This window comes from Artibeus jamaicensis, unplaced genomic scaffold, assembly GCF_021234435.1.
Source record: "Artibeus jamaicensis isolate MK-2021 breed Jamaican fruit bat unplaced genomic scaffold, CSHL_Jam_final scaffold_1019, whole genome shotgun sequence".
Lineage (NCBI taxonomy): Eukaryota > Metazoa > Chordata > Mammalia > Chiroptera > Phyllostomidae > Artibeus > Artibeus jamaicensis.
In genome coordinates, this window is record NW_026522025.1 from 14,219,528 (window position 1) to 14,235,136 (window position 15,609).

The following is a 15,609-nucleotide window of genomic DNA, read 5'->3' on the forward strand; positions in this document are numbered from 1 at the left end:
CTCATTGTTTCCCCTCTCCCCCACCTGAGGATATGTTTATTGATTTTGGAGAGAGGAAGGGAGAAAGAGAAACATCAATTGATTGCCTTCTGTACCCACCCTGACCGGGGATCACATCCGCAACCTAGGGATGTGCAGTGATGGGGAATTGAACCCCAAACTTTTGGTGCACAGGATGACGTTCCAACCAAAGGAGCAACCTGGTTGGTGCTGTTTCTTTCTTTTTTTCCCAATAGTTGTTGAAGTGGTACCTTGTCCTTGCCTCCCAAAGTGAGAATAGGCACACGTTGTCCCTAACCATGAAATGACTTATGTGTGGGTGTATATCTTATGAGGCTTGTTCGGTCAGATGATTTCCAAGATCTTTTCTAACTTTAACATTTTATTATTCAGTGACTTGTTCTCTTTCATCTTGGTAATGTCTGCAGCCAGTTAGATTTAATTTATTGCAGAATTACTTATAATAGTGACAAAGTTAAAGCTGCCTAAAGTGTTCCAAAATAAGAGATTGGTTCAGATAATTATGATATGCCTAATGGTATGATTAAATAGCCATCAGAAATAATTGTTTAATGACATTTTTAACATAATGGGAAGATCTTTGAAATACAAAATTTTGTAACAAATAAGAAACAAACTACATGCTGAATTAAGCTACATAAACACACATATACTTATATAATCACACAGGAAAACCATCGTAAGGATCTATAGTATTATAAAAATTAAGGAAGTAAATCAAAATAAAAAAGGATTTTGGGGCAGTAGGGTATGAATAACTTTAACATTTTATTTTTATGTGTTTTGCCACAGTTTCAATAATGAATTTGTATCTCATAACTGCAATTTTATATAACTATATTCTTTTTTTCTGTAGCTATTTATATAACTGAAATTTTTATTGAAATTATTATAGATTCACATGTATTGATGAGAAACAATAGAGAGATCCTTGTAAACTATGCTTGTTTCTCCCAATGGTAATATATTTCAAAACTGTAGTATAATATCCAGTCAAGCTATTGATGTTAATACGTTCCACCTCATCCCCCCCTGGTTTCATCTGTCTTCCTGCGTGTGTGCTCTCTACTGTTTATTGCCTGTGTGGGCTCGTCCATCCACCACCACAGTCAAGGTGCTGAGAAGTTCCGGCACCACACAGAGCCCTTATGTTGCCCTTTTATAACCATATCCACATCCACCACTATCTTTTTAAGAAATGTAGTGAATGCAAATGTGTAGGGCATTTAATTTATTTTGCTTTTTCCTTTGAGGCCATAATTGTAGAACCGGGGAGTTGGAAGAACATAGCAGTCTTATTGGTCACATCTAATGTGGGAATTTCAGAGGCAAGTGGGAGGAGAGGTTTAATGATTATCCGCCTTCTTGCAAACACCGTGCCAGCTTGAGCTCTCTCCTCGCCCTACACCCCAAACACGTTTGCTTCAGTTCTCACTTTCTCTGGAAAACCCTTATCTGACCCTCTAAATCTGGGTCAGCTGCTGCTTTTGTGGGCCTTGACTATATTCTGTATTTTCTTCTTTGTGCACTTTAAAAACATTTTATTGATTGATTTTAAAGAAAGAGAGGAAAAACGAAAGAGAGAAGGGGAGGAGAGAAACATCAGTTTGTTGTTCTACTTTTAATGTACTTATTGGTTGCTTCTTGTATGTGCCCAGACCAGGGATCACACCCACAGCCTTGGTGTATTGAGATGACACTCTAACCAACTAAGCTACCCGGCCAGGACTCACTCCTCTCACCTTGTAATTGCTCATAGATAAAACATATTGCGTGGGCAGATGAGCCTGCGCTAGTTCTTTCCAACCCTGTTTTTCGATGAGCCTCCAACTGCCAGCTCTCTGCCCTGACTCTTTGCCAGCACTTCACAGCATTTATGTGGCCAGCCGAGTTTATTTAGGCCGTGCAGCGACTTGGCCAGTCCACAGATTGCAGCCCTGTATCTGCTGGTACTTACGCTACGATAACTGACTCATAATGTTCTGAGCTCTTCACATTTTTTCTCTGTTCCTTCTCCATTTCTAAAGCTAATATGATACTGATGATGACTGACATAGGCAGCTATGAACCTAGCACTGTGCTACGCACTTGACATGCATTATCTCTTTTAACACGGTATGTCTCAACTTATACTTACTATCCTAGTTTTTAAAACGAGGAAATGGAGAGTTAAGAAAGGTAAATGCCATGTGGCCAAGTAAGTGACAGAACTGCATTGAAATCCAGGGTTGTGCACTGCCCAGTCTGTACGAAGGAGCTGAGCCTGTTTTAACTCCGTGGTCCTCCCAAAACTCAGCACTTCCTCTAAGAGCCTGTCTAGCCTCTGACTGAACTCTCCCAGTCAGGTAACTCAGGGCTTGGGAAGGTAGCCATTATATTTCAGGACAAGAAACATCGCTAGGAAGTTGTCTTTGATGTTCAGTGGAAATTTTCCCTTCACTCTCTCAGTACTATGTGTCACTGGGTTGTAGTTTTGTCTGTGGGGGTGACTTTTCTCACAAGTCCCCCCCGTCTGCAATGGATGAAAGTAAACAAGACAAGACATGATCTGCTTGGGGAGGAGAGGTGGCCAGTTTCTCAGAAGAAAAAGGCCTGGAGCAGCCAGTTTCTCTGAGGAAAAAGGGCCTTGAGCTCCCTCTTCCAGGACCTTTTATTGGGTTGTAATACACAGGAATACAGGGCGGCAAGGATCAAACAGTAGATAACATTTCAAAGAAATCTGAGGGCTTAGTCTGAGTCAGAGTCTATCAGGAAGAGAGTTTTGCAGAAACTTTAGGGTTTCCTGCTTGAACCCCTAACATATGAATGAAAGCACTCTTAGCAGAGAGGATTTCACAGGTTTTTCAGGAAGTCTTTGTGATGCCAGATTTGCCCCATCCTCCACTCTGGCAAGGCAAGGAGCTGCACCCCTCCCCATCAGGTATTCAGGCTTAAGGGGATTAGAGCCAGGGAGCACTTCTCCCAGAGGACGTGGGGACTTGGGCTATGTCACACTGGGCGGGGGGGGGGGTCTGGCTTAGGTTGCCCCTCCCGCTGTGAGGGGTCTTACCTGTCATTGACTTCCGACCAAGCTTTGGGGGCAGAGAGGAAACTGAGGCATCATTTGCTACCAGAGACAAGCTTTGTCTTCTGTGGCTCGAATTCCAGAGGTCACTCACTCTTCCTTAGCCATGGGGCGGGGTGGGGGGGGTGTAGAGTTACAATTCCTGAAACCAGGCAGAGTGGTCCCCAACATTTGTCCCATGGTGCCACACAAACCCCTCTGAATCTGTAGCTCCCCCATGTTATAGCTAGAAGGGGTTTGAATGATTTTCTGGTTTCTCTATTACAGATGAGGAAACTAGAGTGCAAAGAGAGGAGGCCTGTTCAACTTACTACTGTTGAGGTGGTTGAAACCTAATGCTATTACTCTGGCTTCCCTTTCTCCTTCTGGCTCTTACAGTCCTTGCTCATGAGGTGTTTTTTGGGATCTTTCTTTGCCCTAGTCATTCTGCTGTGGACACCTTCCAGCTGGCCACTGTCCCTCTTGTTTTTGGAGATGATCTCAATATTCCAAATTTAGGTTGATTGCCTGAAGTCCTAGAGAGGATACATAATTCTGCAAGGAACTATGAGAACCTATAATGTGCCAAGGTCTACCACATTCTGCCTTTTTTCTTCCTTTTTCCACATTATCCACAATATTTATGAAGCTATAGGTTTGGTCATGTGTAACAAAGGCCATCCAAATTATGGCTTAATTAGATGAAAGCTTATTTCTTGCTCATATAAAAGCCTGATCTGAATGGCACCTCTAATCTATAAAATAACTAGTTCCATGGCTCCTTCTGTCCTGTTTTATGCTCCATAGTGTGTTACTCTCTTTCTTGTTGTGTGAGATGGCCAACCAACACCTTTGTTTTCCAGCATACATTTTCCCTCTAAGCAGCACCCTGGAATTTGCACTCTCAGTTCCACTCACATCCCATTGGTGGGGACTTAATCACATGGTCACACTGTAGTGAAGAAGGGAAGCCTGGGAAGTGTAGTCTTTTATTCTGGGAAGCCACATGACCAGATAAAAAATATTTTTAAGGAAGAAGAAGGAGAGAATGGATATTTGTTTGACCAGTAGCAGTATCTGCCATACCCCTGTTTTTATTTCAGCACTAGGAAACAGGCCCCAGGTCGGTACTCTGGAACCAGTGGCCTGCCAGGCTCATAAAATTCCATTTTTAGGAAAGATGATGAAACAGGAACTCTCACTGAAGTCAAGAGAAATTCTCAAGACTTCGTGAAAGACTGAAACTCAGTCTTTGGTGAGGAGGTCAGAGTGGCAAAAACAGCTGTCATTTATTTGGGACTTACTATTTATTTGCCATTCATAAATTAAATATTTTTTTGTGGTTAGGATTTTTTAAAGGTATATTTTATTGATTATGCTATTACAGTTGCCCCCAATTTTTTTCCTTTATACCCCCTGCAACCCTCCTCCCTCCAGCATTCCCCCCCACTTAGTTCATGTCCATGGTTATACATGTAAGTTCTTTGGCTTCTCTATTTCCTGTACTATTCTTAACCTCCTCTGTCTATTTTATGCCTATCAGTGATGCTTAATCTCTGTCCTTCCCCTCACCATTCTCTCCCTTCCCTTCCCCACTGATAACCCTCCATGTGATCTCCATTTCTCTGTTTCTGTTCCTGTTATAGTTGTGTGCTTGGTTTTTGTTTTTAGTTTTTTAGGTTCAGTTGTTGATAGCTGTGAGTTTGTTGTCATTTTACTGTTAATAGTTTTTGATCTACTTCTATTTCTTAGATAAGTCCCTTTAACATTTTATATAATAAGGGCATGGTGATGATGAACTTCTTTAATTTGACCTTATCTGGGAAGCACTTTATCTTCCCTTCCATTCTAAATGATAGCTTTGTTGGGTAGAGTAATCTTGGACGTAGGTTCTTGCCTTTCATGACTTCAAATACTTCTTTCCAGCCCCATCTTGCGAAAAGGTTTCTTTTGAGAAATCAGCTGATAGTCTTATGGGCACTCCTTTGTAGGTAAATGTCTCCTTTTCTCTTGGTGCTTTTAAAGTTCTCTCCTTATCCTTAATCTTGGATAACTTAATTATGATGTGTCTTGGTGTATTCCTCCTTGGGTCCAACTTCTTTGGAACTCTCTGAGCTCCCTGGACTTCCTGGAAGTCTATTTCCTTCCTAAGATTGGGGAAATTTTCCTTCATCATTTGTTCAAATAAATTTTCAATTTCTTTCTCTTCTTCTGTCCTTCTGACACCCATATGATTAGTATGTTGGAGTGCTTAAAGTTGTCCCAGGGCTTCTTAAGCCTTTACCCATTGTTTTGAATTTTTGTTTCTTCATTCTGTTCTTGTTGGATGTTTATTTCTTCCTTTTGTTCCAAATTGTTGTTTTGAGTCCTGGTTTCCTTCCTGTCACTATTGGTTTCCTGTATATTTTCTTTTATTTCACTTTGTATAGCCTTCATATCTTCCTTCTTTTTGCAAGTGAACTCAGTCATTTCTGTGAGCATCCTGATTACCAGTGTTTTAACTCTGCATCTGACAGGTTGTTTATCTCTTCATTGCTCAGTTTATTTTTTCTGGAGTTTTGATCTGTTCTTTTATTTGGGCCATATTTTGCCTTGGGGTACCTGTTATATTATAAGAGGGTGGAGCCTTAGGTATTCACCATGGCAGGGCAACCCCTTTGCTTCATTGTGGTTCTGTCTGTGGGGGAGGGGTCAGGAGGGAACAATGCTGCTTGCTCACTGAGCTCTTGCCCCACTTTTGGTCACTTCCCTCACTTCCCACGAGCCAACTGTGCCCTTTCCAGTGCTGATTCCCAGGTGGGTGAGTTTGTGTACATTCTATGATCCTGTGGGCCTCTCCAACGAACTCTCCTGTGAGACTGGGAGTTTCACCCACCTTCACAACCCCATAGCATTTTACAGCCTGAGGTTTTGAATCTTTAGTTTTCTGGTCAGCCATGCCCTGCCTCGGCCAGGTGGTCCGCTGCCTTGATGTGAGTCCTCTCTGCCTGGCTTCCCATCCCCGCCCCTCCTACTGTTCTGGATGAGTGGTTCTTTCTTAACTCTTTGGTTGTCGGAGTTCCATGAAATTTGATTTTCTGGCAGTTCTGGTTGTTTTTTGTTTTTAAATTGGTTGTTATCCTTCTTTTGGTTGTGTGAGGAAGTGAAGCATGTCTACCTACACCTCCATCTTGATTGGAACTCTCGTGCATTACATATTTAATACGCATTTTAATATGCATTATCTTATTTAATTCTCAGAAGAATCCTAGGTGACAGGTACTATTATTAATCCCTAGTTTTACAGATCATGTTTTCCAGAGAGATGAAGTAACTTCCCCAAGGTCACATAGCAAATTCATGATGACACTGCCACTCATTTATCTGGGTGCCCTCATGTCCTGTCATTGCCTTCTCTACTTTGATGTCATACAAATCCAAGTTGCTAAGACTATACTTTCAGGGATCATTTCTATGGTTCATTACAAGTTGCTCATTAACACTTTATAAAGCACTCTCATGTCATGTAATAATCAGACACTTTTAAATATAACCTGAGCAGGAAGTGTTGTTTTTAATAGGTTATGAGCCCCAAGTTGAAGGGCTGGATCTTACATCCTGTTTGCTAACTCTGAGCTCAGATCAGAAAAAAATGTATGGTGACTAAACTAGGAAAGGCTGTTGTCCTTGAGCCACACCTTGCTGTCAGCCGTGCTCCTCGGGGTATTTTCTTTTGCACGAGGAAACAGGCGTGGAGACATCAAAGGACTTATTACACATGGCAGAGTTGAGATTTGACTCCACGTTAGTCTGATGCCAAACTGGAAATCTGAGTTTGCCCACCGCCTCATGTTCATTATTTCCCTGGGCCTGAACTCTGTTTCCTCGTGTTCCGGAGTCTCTCAGGATGTCCTTAGACTTGGTGCCAGGCCTGGGTCTGCCAGCCTTGCTGTGCCTGATTAGAGACCGTAGGCTCTGATTGATCACAGATCTTTCTCGACCCTGATTTAATGATAGCCTTGCTTTTTAACATTTCGGTTTTTTTCTCCCTCTTATAAGTATGATGAATGGGTTATACATTACAAATATTAACCATATGGCATTCTGTGAGAAGACCATATCTCTACGATCAAGTCCCTTTCCCAACCCCAAATCAGGATATATTGACCACAGGGTATTTCAGAATAACAAATACTTGGCAAATTATTTGTTTGTGGGGTGGTGAGGGGACACCTTTCAGAATAGGTAGCATTTACAGTAGGGCATTTGGGAGAATGAGAACAAATCAATCATGAAAAGAGCCTGAAAGAGGTTTCTCATAGAAGGAATAATAGAGGTTTTCTAACAAAAGCAAATGCCCTCATTGGGGAAAATGGAAAACAGGCAAGAAGTATCAGGCTGGAGCCTTATGTATCTTAGCGTCTGTTTGTTCCAGAAGGGGTGGCAGGACTCATTGTGAGTGGTGCCCCCACCCCATGCCCAGTGGAGAATTAGGGGTTATTTTTGGACAAGCCTCAGTGACACCTTCCTGCTTGTCAAATTCTCCCTTTCTTAGGTATATTTGGAAGAAAGAGCAACAATGTCCTTGATGAATCATTGTTATCTTTTGCTTTACTAAACTCACCTTTGAAAGTGGTCATATTGATGATGTTCCTTTCAGAATTCTTTTGTAATACCCCAGGGACTTTGAAACTAAGAAAGGAGCAATGTTTTTGATATCAGCAGTGGTTTATAAAAATATTCAGCTTACCCTTTCCTCTTAAAATTTATTTAAGCACTTAAAGGGATAGAAATCAGATGATTATATCAGCCTCAAACCTGGAATTGATAGAAAATTGGAGGCTGCTCAAAGGCTGTTCTGTGGGCAGAGCGGCTGAGCTGCTCTGAGAACAATGGCAGATTCTTTTATTTATAGTGACTGGAGCCCCACAGATGTGCAGCACCTGGCAGCAGCCCATCAGTCACTGGCAGATTTGCACATGGTTCCCGTTTGGGCACCTGGGTTCTTAATCTGATGTTAATTCAGCCATTCATTTTAAAGTTTATAACACACATACCAAGATGTTCTTTTTTTAAAAAGCAAGCAAAAGAACACAAATCCACTAATTAATTGTGGGGATTTGATAGTACATTCCGGGCTTATTCCTTATTTGCCCAGGCTCAGCAGAGATCTTTTGATGTACTTCCAATAAAAATAAAAATAACAGCTTGGTGAAATAAATGGGCTCTTAGGTAGAGAACTGAAGTCCTAGGAAGAGCTTATCTTCTAATTGCATTGCTCTTTAGCATTGACCACGAACACAAACCTTCAGTGCCTTATTTTTAGATTATAGAGCACTTCCATAACATCACTTCACTTCACAACTGCTGTATGAGTTTAATTATCTTCATTTTATGATTGAGGAGACTGAGGCTTAAGAGGGCTAAGTGACTTGCCCAAGGCCACAGCAAAGCCAGCAGGTGACAGAATTAGGGCTCCACCCCAGATGTGGTTGTGCGTACAGTTATAACTCCTGAAAAACACAGCAGCTTTAAAATCTTAAAAAACACCAGTGCCATCTTTAGGACAATGCCTTATAGATTGGGTATTGTTTTAAACATTTTAAGGAAATAACTGCAAATTCTGTTGCACACTAACCCTACATGCTTTCTATAATATCCCTGGGTCCAGAATTCCTCAAGACTATTTGACTTTCCCTCAAGCTTTACTCTTTAACATAACCTTGTGTTCGGTTGTATCGGATGGAATGCAGAGCCTGGAGAATCATTCTCAAGGATTTTAGGTTGTTTGCATGACCTTTTTAAAGAAGAAGCATGGATGATGCAGCCACTATAGAAAACAGCGTGGGATTCCTTAAAAAATTGAAAATAGACCTACTGTACGGCCTAGCAATTCTGCTTCTGGGTACTTATCTACAGAAATACAAAGCACTAAGTTGAAAAGATATATGCAGCCCTAGGTTCATTGCAGCCTTATCTGCAATAACCAAGATAACTGGTTATGGGAGCAACCCAAGTGTCCACTGATAGATGAATGAGTAAAGAAGGTGTGGGCTCTGGCCGGTGTGGCTCAGTTGGAGTGTCATCCCATAAACTGAAAGGTGGTGGGTTTGATTCCCAGTCAGGGCACAGGCCTAGGTTGCGGGTTTGGTCCCCAGTTGGGGCCTGTGTGAGAGGCAACTGATCGGTGTTTCTCTCTCACATCAGTGTTTCCCTCCCTCTCTCTCTGCTTCCCCCCCCACCTCTCTAGAATCAATAATCAAGTCCTCAGGTGAGGATTAAAAAAAGGAAGAAGAAAAAGGTGTGGCTCATATATATAGTGGCATATTACTCAATCATAAAAAGGAATGAAATCTTACCATATCCAGCAATGGATATGGACCTAGAGGGTATTTTGTTAGGTGAAAGAAGTTAGACAGAGAAAGACAAATAGTGTATGATTTTACATATATGTGGAATTAAGTAACTTATTTGAAAAATTTTTATTTATTTACTTTTAGAGAGGGGAAGGGAGGGAGAGAGAGAGAGAGAGAAACACCTCTGTGTGGCTGCCTCTCACGGGATCCCTGCGGGGGACCTGGTCCGCAGCCCAGGCATGTGCCCTGACTGGGAATTGAACTGGCAACCTTTGGGTTCACAGGCCGGTGCTCACTCCACTGAGCCACACCAGTCAGCGCCTATATGTGGAATTTAAAAAACAAAATAAATGAACAAATAAAAGAGAAACACACTTGTAGACCCAGAGAACATTTTGATGGTTGCCAGACGGGCAGAGGCTGGTAGATGGATGAAAAAGGTGAAGTGTAGAAGTACAAATTTCCAGTTACCAAAGTAGTGACGGGATGTGCAGTGCAGCATAGGGAATATAGTCAGTAACATTGTAACAGTTATGCGTGGTGTTAGATGGGGTAGCAGGCTGATGAAGTAATTACTTCATAAATTATATAAATGTATAATCGCTGTGTTGTACACCTGAAACTGTACGTCAGCTGTAATGGAAAAAATAAAATTTAAAAAGAAGCGTAGATATGAATAGAAATAAATAAAAAATCTATTTCACAAAGTAACATAGGCTTCAACCATGTCTATCTGATTCACTCATAAGAAATTCTTTTGAAGACATAGTTTTTTATCTCTTGGACGAGCTCATTGAGGACAAGATGGCAGTTTTGTTGTTAGGTAAATTCCACTACCCCTGCTTTGGGAGAGGGCCATGACAAAACTGTATCAAAATAAAAAGAAGACTCCCAAGAGATTATACTTTGCAAGATTTTGCAGGCAGACATGAACACTGCAAGTATAAGATGTATTCACGTTCAACACAAGAGCCAGGAGAACATAAATTACAAAAAAACCCTTAAACTGACAGCCTCTGGCAAGATGGTAAATAATATGAGGCCTTGTAGAATGGCTTTCCTTAGGATAAGGCACAGAATGTAACACATGGAGAATTGCTGCTGGAGGGAAGGCAACACAGATCCTCCAGACAGCTCAGGAAACCTAGGAACCTGAGTGCACGTGCAAAGTTCTCGAGAAAGCAGGAACCGGGGCTGCTGGGAGAACTGCCTGTGGTTCTTCCCGACGGGAACAAAGAGCTTGAGGACGGGGAGGCACACGGGAGGTGAGGCTGTAGAGGTAAGCAGCCCCCAGCTGATTCAAGGCTTTGAAAACCCAGTTACCTGGAGTCCCTGAAAGTTTCTAAGAAGGAGAATGATCAGATGACGTGTTCACTTGAGCAACATCCCTTTGGAGTAGAAGAGAAGGGCGCTAGGCTGGCAGTAAGATCAGTTTGCAGGACAGTTAGGAGACTGGAGGTGCAAGTGGCCTGAACTAAGGTGCCAACTAGCAGTGGGTGGGAGAAAGGTGGAGTGGATTTGGTGTTCGCCTGTACGAACTGCAGGAGGGGACAGGTGGTGCTCAGATTTCTTTGTATCACCCATTCTTGCCCCAGCCTCCTCTGTCATAAAACCTTTCTTGCCACCCGGGTACCAGATTCTTTCCTAGTAGCCACTCCCACCCCAAGTTGCTAATGCTTTGGGGGGGGTGGTTATTCAAAGAATTTTGTGGGCAAATAATTGCCTTTTGTGTATGTTCATATCTCTTTATGCGGGGACATTTTATTCTAATGCAGAAGGAAACAACTGTGTTAAGTGGCTAACCAGAAGTGTAGTGGTTCAGCTTCTTCAAATTAGAAGGGGATAGACCTTCTAATGTGTATCCATATAAACGCCAAAAATACCTGTGCTGCTTTTAATATGGTAGTGAAAGTGGTAAGAATGACTATAACTGAAATCCGAAGGCCCGTTCTGTATAGCTTGAGGCTCCCTATGACCTTCAAGGTAAAATTTGAGTATCTTAAAGGAGCATGCACACATTGCATAACTGGTTCCTACCTACCCCACCACTCTTCGCTCAGCACTCTGTGAGGTGTCACTGACTACTTCATAGCTCAGGATTCAAGGTCAAAATCAACCATATTTATTGAGCCAGACACTTTGGAAAGAGCAGTGCCACAACAAACCATATCTGTCCTTTCACAGAGCTCCTTTTCTAGTAGGTGGAGACAGAATAAAATTCAGTTTTCAAAAATATCATGAAGAAAAATAAAGTAGAATAAGGAGATGCAGGGGTGGGGGGAGCTACTTTATATAGGATGATCTAGAAAGCCTCTCTGAGAAAGAAACATTTAAGCAGACTTGTGTAGAAAGTCTGAGAGAAAACCAGCCATGTGGGGATCTGGGGAAGAGTGGGATGGTGAGTGCCAAGGCCCTGGGGCGGGAATGCACTGAGTACAGGAGTGCTGTGGCTGTTGAGGGGAGACAGGGAAGGAGAGGCAGGAGATAAGGCTGCAGAGGCATGCAGAGCACAACTCTTCTGGAGCCTTGTAGGCCATGATAAGAATTTTGATTTTTACTCAAGTGGGATGGGAAGCCATTTTAAGCAGAAGAGTAACATGATTTGCCTTATTTCTTAAAAGAACACTTTTGTTGCTCTCTATCTGACAGATTGCAGGGAGACAAGGGTGGAGGTGAAGACACCAGTTAAGTGGCTACTGCAGTAATTCAGGTGAGAAATGATGGTGACTTAGATCTATGGCTGGAAGTACTATAGGTAGTGAGAAAAGGTGGATTATATGTATCCCTGTGTGTACATAAAATCTATATGTTATATAGTATGATATATCATTTGTATACTATGCCAATATATGTAGCTTTCTAATTTCAAATACACACACATATGTATGAGGGAGAAACAGCATAAATAGAAAGCAGAAACCTATGTCTCTGTCACCTAGCTTCAACAATTTTCTACTCATGACCAATGACATTTCATCTGTACCTGCCTCTCTGGATTATTGTGAAGTAAATCCCAGATAAAATACTAATTTATTCTTAAATGTTCAGTGTGTCTCTACAATGCAAGGTTTCCTTTTAAAAACATTATTACAATATTCTCATCACATCTAGAATATTAATAGTAGTTCCTTTAAGTAATGAAATGTCCACCTTGTTCAAAACTTCCCAAGTCTTTTAACTGGGAGCCTTAATTTTCTCTGATTACAGTTTGTTTGAACAAGGATCTGAATCATGTTCATGCATTGGCAATGGGTAATGTTTCTTAATTCTCTTTATCTTTTAAAGTTTCCCTTTCATCTCTTTTTTGTCCCCGTGCAATTTCTTGGTTGAAAATCAGGTTACTTGCACTATAAAGACCCCCAGCATCTGGATTTGCTGAAGGCAATGCCTGTGGTGGCACTTAACTTACTTCTCTCTGTCCCCTGTGTTGCCTGGCAGTTAGATCTGGAGGCTTGATCAGATTTAGGTTCAGATTAGATTTTTGCAAGACTGCTTTGTAGATCGTGTTTTGTATTTCCATGGAGGGAGCATGGTGCATGTTCTGCTTTTGCGATCACTGCCTAATTTCATTATTTTATTAGGAGTTGCAAAGGCAGGAAAAGAGTTGATTCTTTCCCCTTACCAGGGGAAAAACATCAGAGATAAACATAAAATAAACTAACATATGAAATAGAACCAGGCTTATAGATACAGACAGATTGACAGTTGTGAGAAGGGAGAGGTGTTGCAGGGCTGGGTGAATAAAGTGAAGGGATTGAGCAAAAAACCCAGGACCCAAAGAACTCATAGACACAGACAGCAGTTTTCTTTTCTTTTTTAATTTATTTTTTATTGATTATGCTATTACAGTTGCCCTGATTTTTCCCCTTTGCCCCAACTTCCTTAGGCCATCCCCAAACCATTGTTTGTCTCCATGGGTCATGCATATTCTGTGCTTTACCTCCCCTTGTCTGTTCGAAACTACCTATTTGTGCTTCTTAATCCCCTCACCTCTTCACATTCCTTGATACCCCCTCCCATTTGGCAGCCATCAAAATGCTCTCCGTATCCATGATTATGTTTCTGTTCTTTTTGGCTTAGTTTGTTAGATTCAGTTGTTGATAGATATGTATTTATTGCCATTTTATTGCTTATAATTTTTATCTTCTTCCTAAATAAGTCCCTTTAACATTTCATGTAATAATGTTTTGGTGATGATGAACTCTTTTAGTTTTTCTTGTCTGGGATGCACATTATCTGTCCTTCAATTCTAAGCGATATCTTTGCTGGGTAGAACAATCTTGGCTGTAGGTCCCTGCTTTTCATGACTTGGAATATTTCTTGCCAATCCCTTCTAGGCTGCAAAGTTTCTTTTGAGAAATCAGCTGACAGTCTTCTGGGGATGCCTCTGTAGGTAACTAAATGCTTTTCTCTTGCTGGATTTAAGATTCTCTCTTTAACCTTTGGTGTTTTAATTATGATGTGTCTTGGTGTGGGCCTCTTTGCATCCATCTTGTTTGGGGTTCTCTGTGCTTCGTGGACTTGCATGTCTATTTCCTTCACCAAATTGGGGAGGTTTTCTGTCATTATTTTTTCAAATGGATTTCAAATTTCTTGCTCTTCCTCTTCTCTTTCCAGCACCCCCATGATGTAAATGTTGGACCTTTTGAAGTTGTCCCACAGGCTGCTTACACTATCCTTGTTTTTTCGGATTCTTTTTTCTTCTTCTTGTTCTGATTGTTGTTGTTGTTGTTGTTTTTGCTTCCTTATGTTCTGTATCATTGATTTTATTCTTGGCCTCATCCACTATACTGTTGTTTTCCTATAAATTGTTCATTATTTTAATTAGTGTATCCTTTGTTTCTGACTGGATCTGTTCTATGCTGGTAAGGTCTTCACTAAGTTCCTTGAGCATCCTATAACCACTGCATCTTATAGATTGCTTCTTTTCATTTTGTTTAGTTCTTTGTGTGGAGTTTTGATCCGTTCTTTCATTTGGGCTGTGTTTCTTTGTCTTTTGTTTTGGCAGCCTCTTTGTGTTTGTTTTTATGTATTAGGTAGAGCTGCCATGACTTCTTGTCTTGGTATCATGGCCTAATATAGCAGGTGTCCTGTGGGGTTTAGTGGCACAACCTCCCCTATCACCCAAGCTGGGTACTCAAGCAGTGCCCTCTGTGTGGGCTGAGTATACCATCCTCTTATAGTTGAGCCTTGATTGCCGTTGACAGATCAGTGAGAGAGATTTATCCCAACCAGTCAGCTGCAAGGACTGGCTGTGACCACTGACCACCAACCTTGGTCCTCTTTGGAGGATCCACTGTGTAGAGACATGGTGGTAGGGTGCTCTGATGTGGTCTGTATCTGTCCACTGGGTATGCAGGCTCTGGGATTTCCCAGGCGGTGCAGGCCAAGGTCAGCCCCCATCTGTGCTCTGCCATGGGCCATCCTGCATGAGCTATAAAGCAATCCGAGATGTGTGCTACTTGTGCTCAGTTTGGAGATTCCCAGCAAAGCCAAACTGTGAATCTAGTCTGGATTCTGCTAGAGCCAGGTCTGAGTCCACTTAGTAAGTAGTATGGGTGCTCAGGCATCACTGAGGCCGGCAGTTTCTTGTTTGATAGGATTTAGGAAGTTGTGAAGCATAAGCCAAGACCTGCCATTCATATGGAAAAGTCACAGTTAACAATTTGGGTGGAGCCCCAAGTTGGGTGAGACAGAGCCTCAGGGGATCTCCAGGGCAGGACCTACGGTGTCGGCCAGGTTAATAGTGTTTCAGATATGGCACTCACCTGGGGCTCTATGGCTTTATTGGGGTGGGCTCAGAAAGGGACAAGGGTCTCTGCCCAGCTTTCTATCTGGGAGAAAACTGGCCCTTTTCAGTGGATAGAATTAGAAGCAAATTTTTTAAAAAAGACAAATACCTCATGGATTTATAATGATACTTCCAACTCATATTCAGGAACTTTTTAAAAAACTTATTTCATCAATCTTTTACACCACTATCTCATATCTATAGCCCCTTCCTCCAATGCAAGAATCCTGGTTTTTAGTTACACCAATGTAGCTACTGGTTTGCTTGTGCCATAATACACAGCCACAGAATATCAGTACCAAAACTAGCACTAAAACAGTTTAAGGTTGTAGGGTTGGTTGTGTTTTTTGGTCTGCATATAGTTGTTGTTGTTGTTTTTAATTTTTAAAAAAGATTTTATTTATTTATCTTTAGAGGGA

General features: G+C 41.6%; 1 protein-coding gene across 4 annotated transcripts in view; it reads left to right on the forward strand.

Annotated features, from left to right (window-relative positions):
• DNAJC6 (DnaJ heat shock protein family (Hsp40) member C6) overlaps positions 1 to 15,609 on the forward strand; it is a 148,446-nt gene that overhangs the window by 66,640 nt on the left and 66,197 nt on the right. Inside the window, exon 2 of one of the 4 annotated variants that reach the window (XM_037143752.2) lies at positions 12,049 to 12,109. The exons of the other annotated variants lie outside the window; for them this stretch is intronic. The gene's annotated coding sequence lies outside the window, so the exon portion shown is untranslated. The remainder of the gene's footprint in view (positions 1 to 12,048; positions 12,110 to 15,609) is intronic. 4 annotated transcript variants of the gene reach the window in all.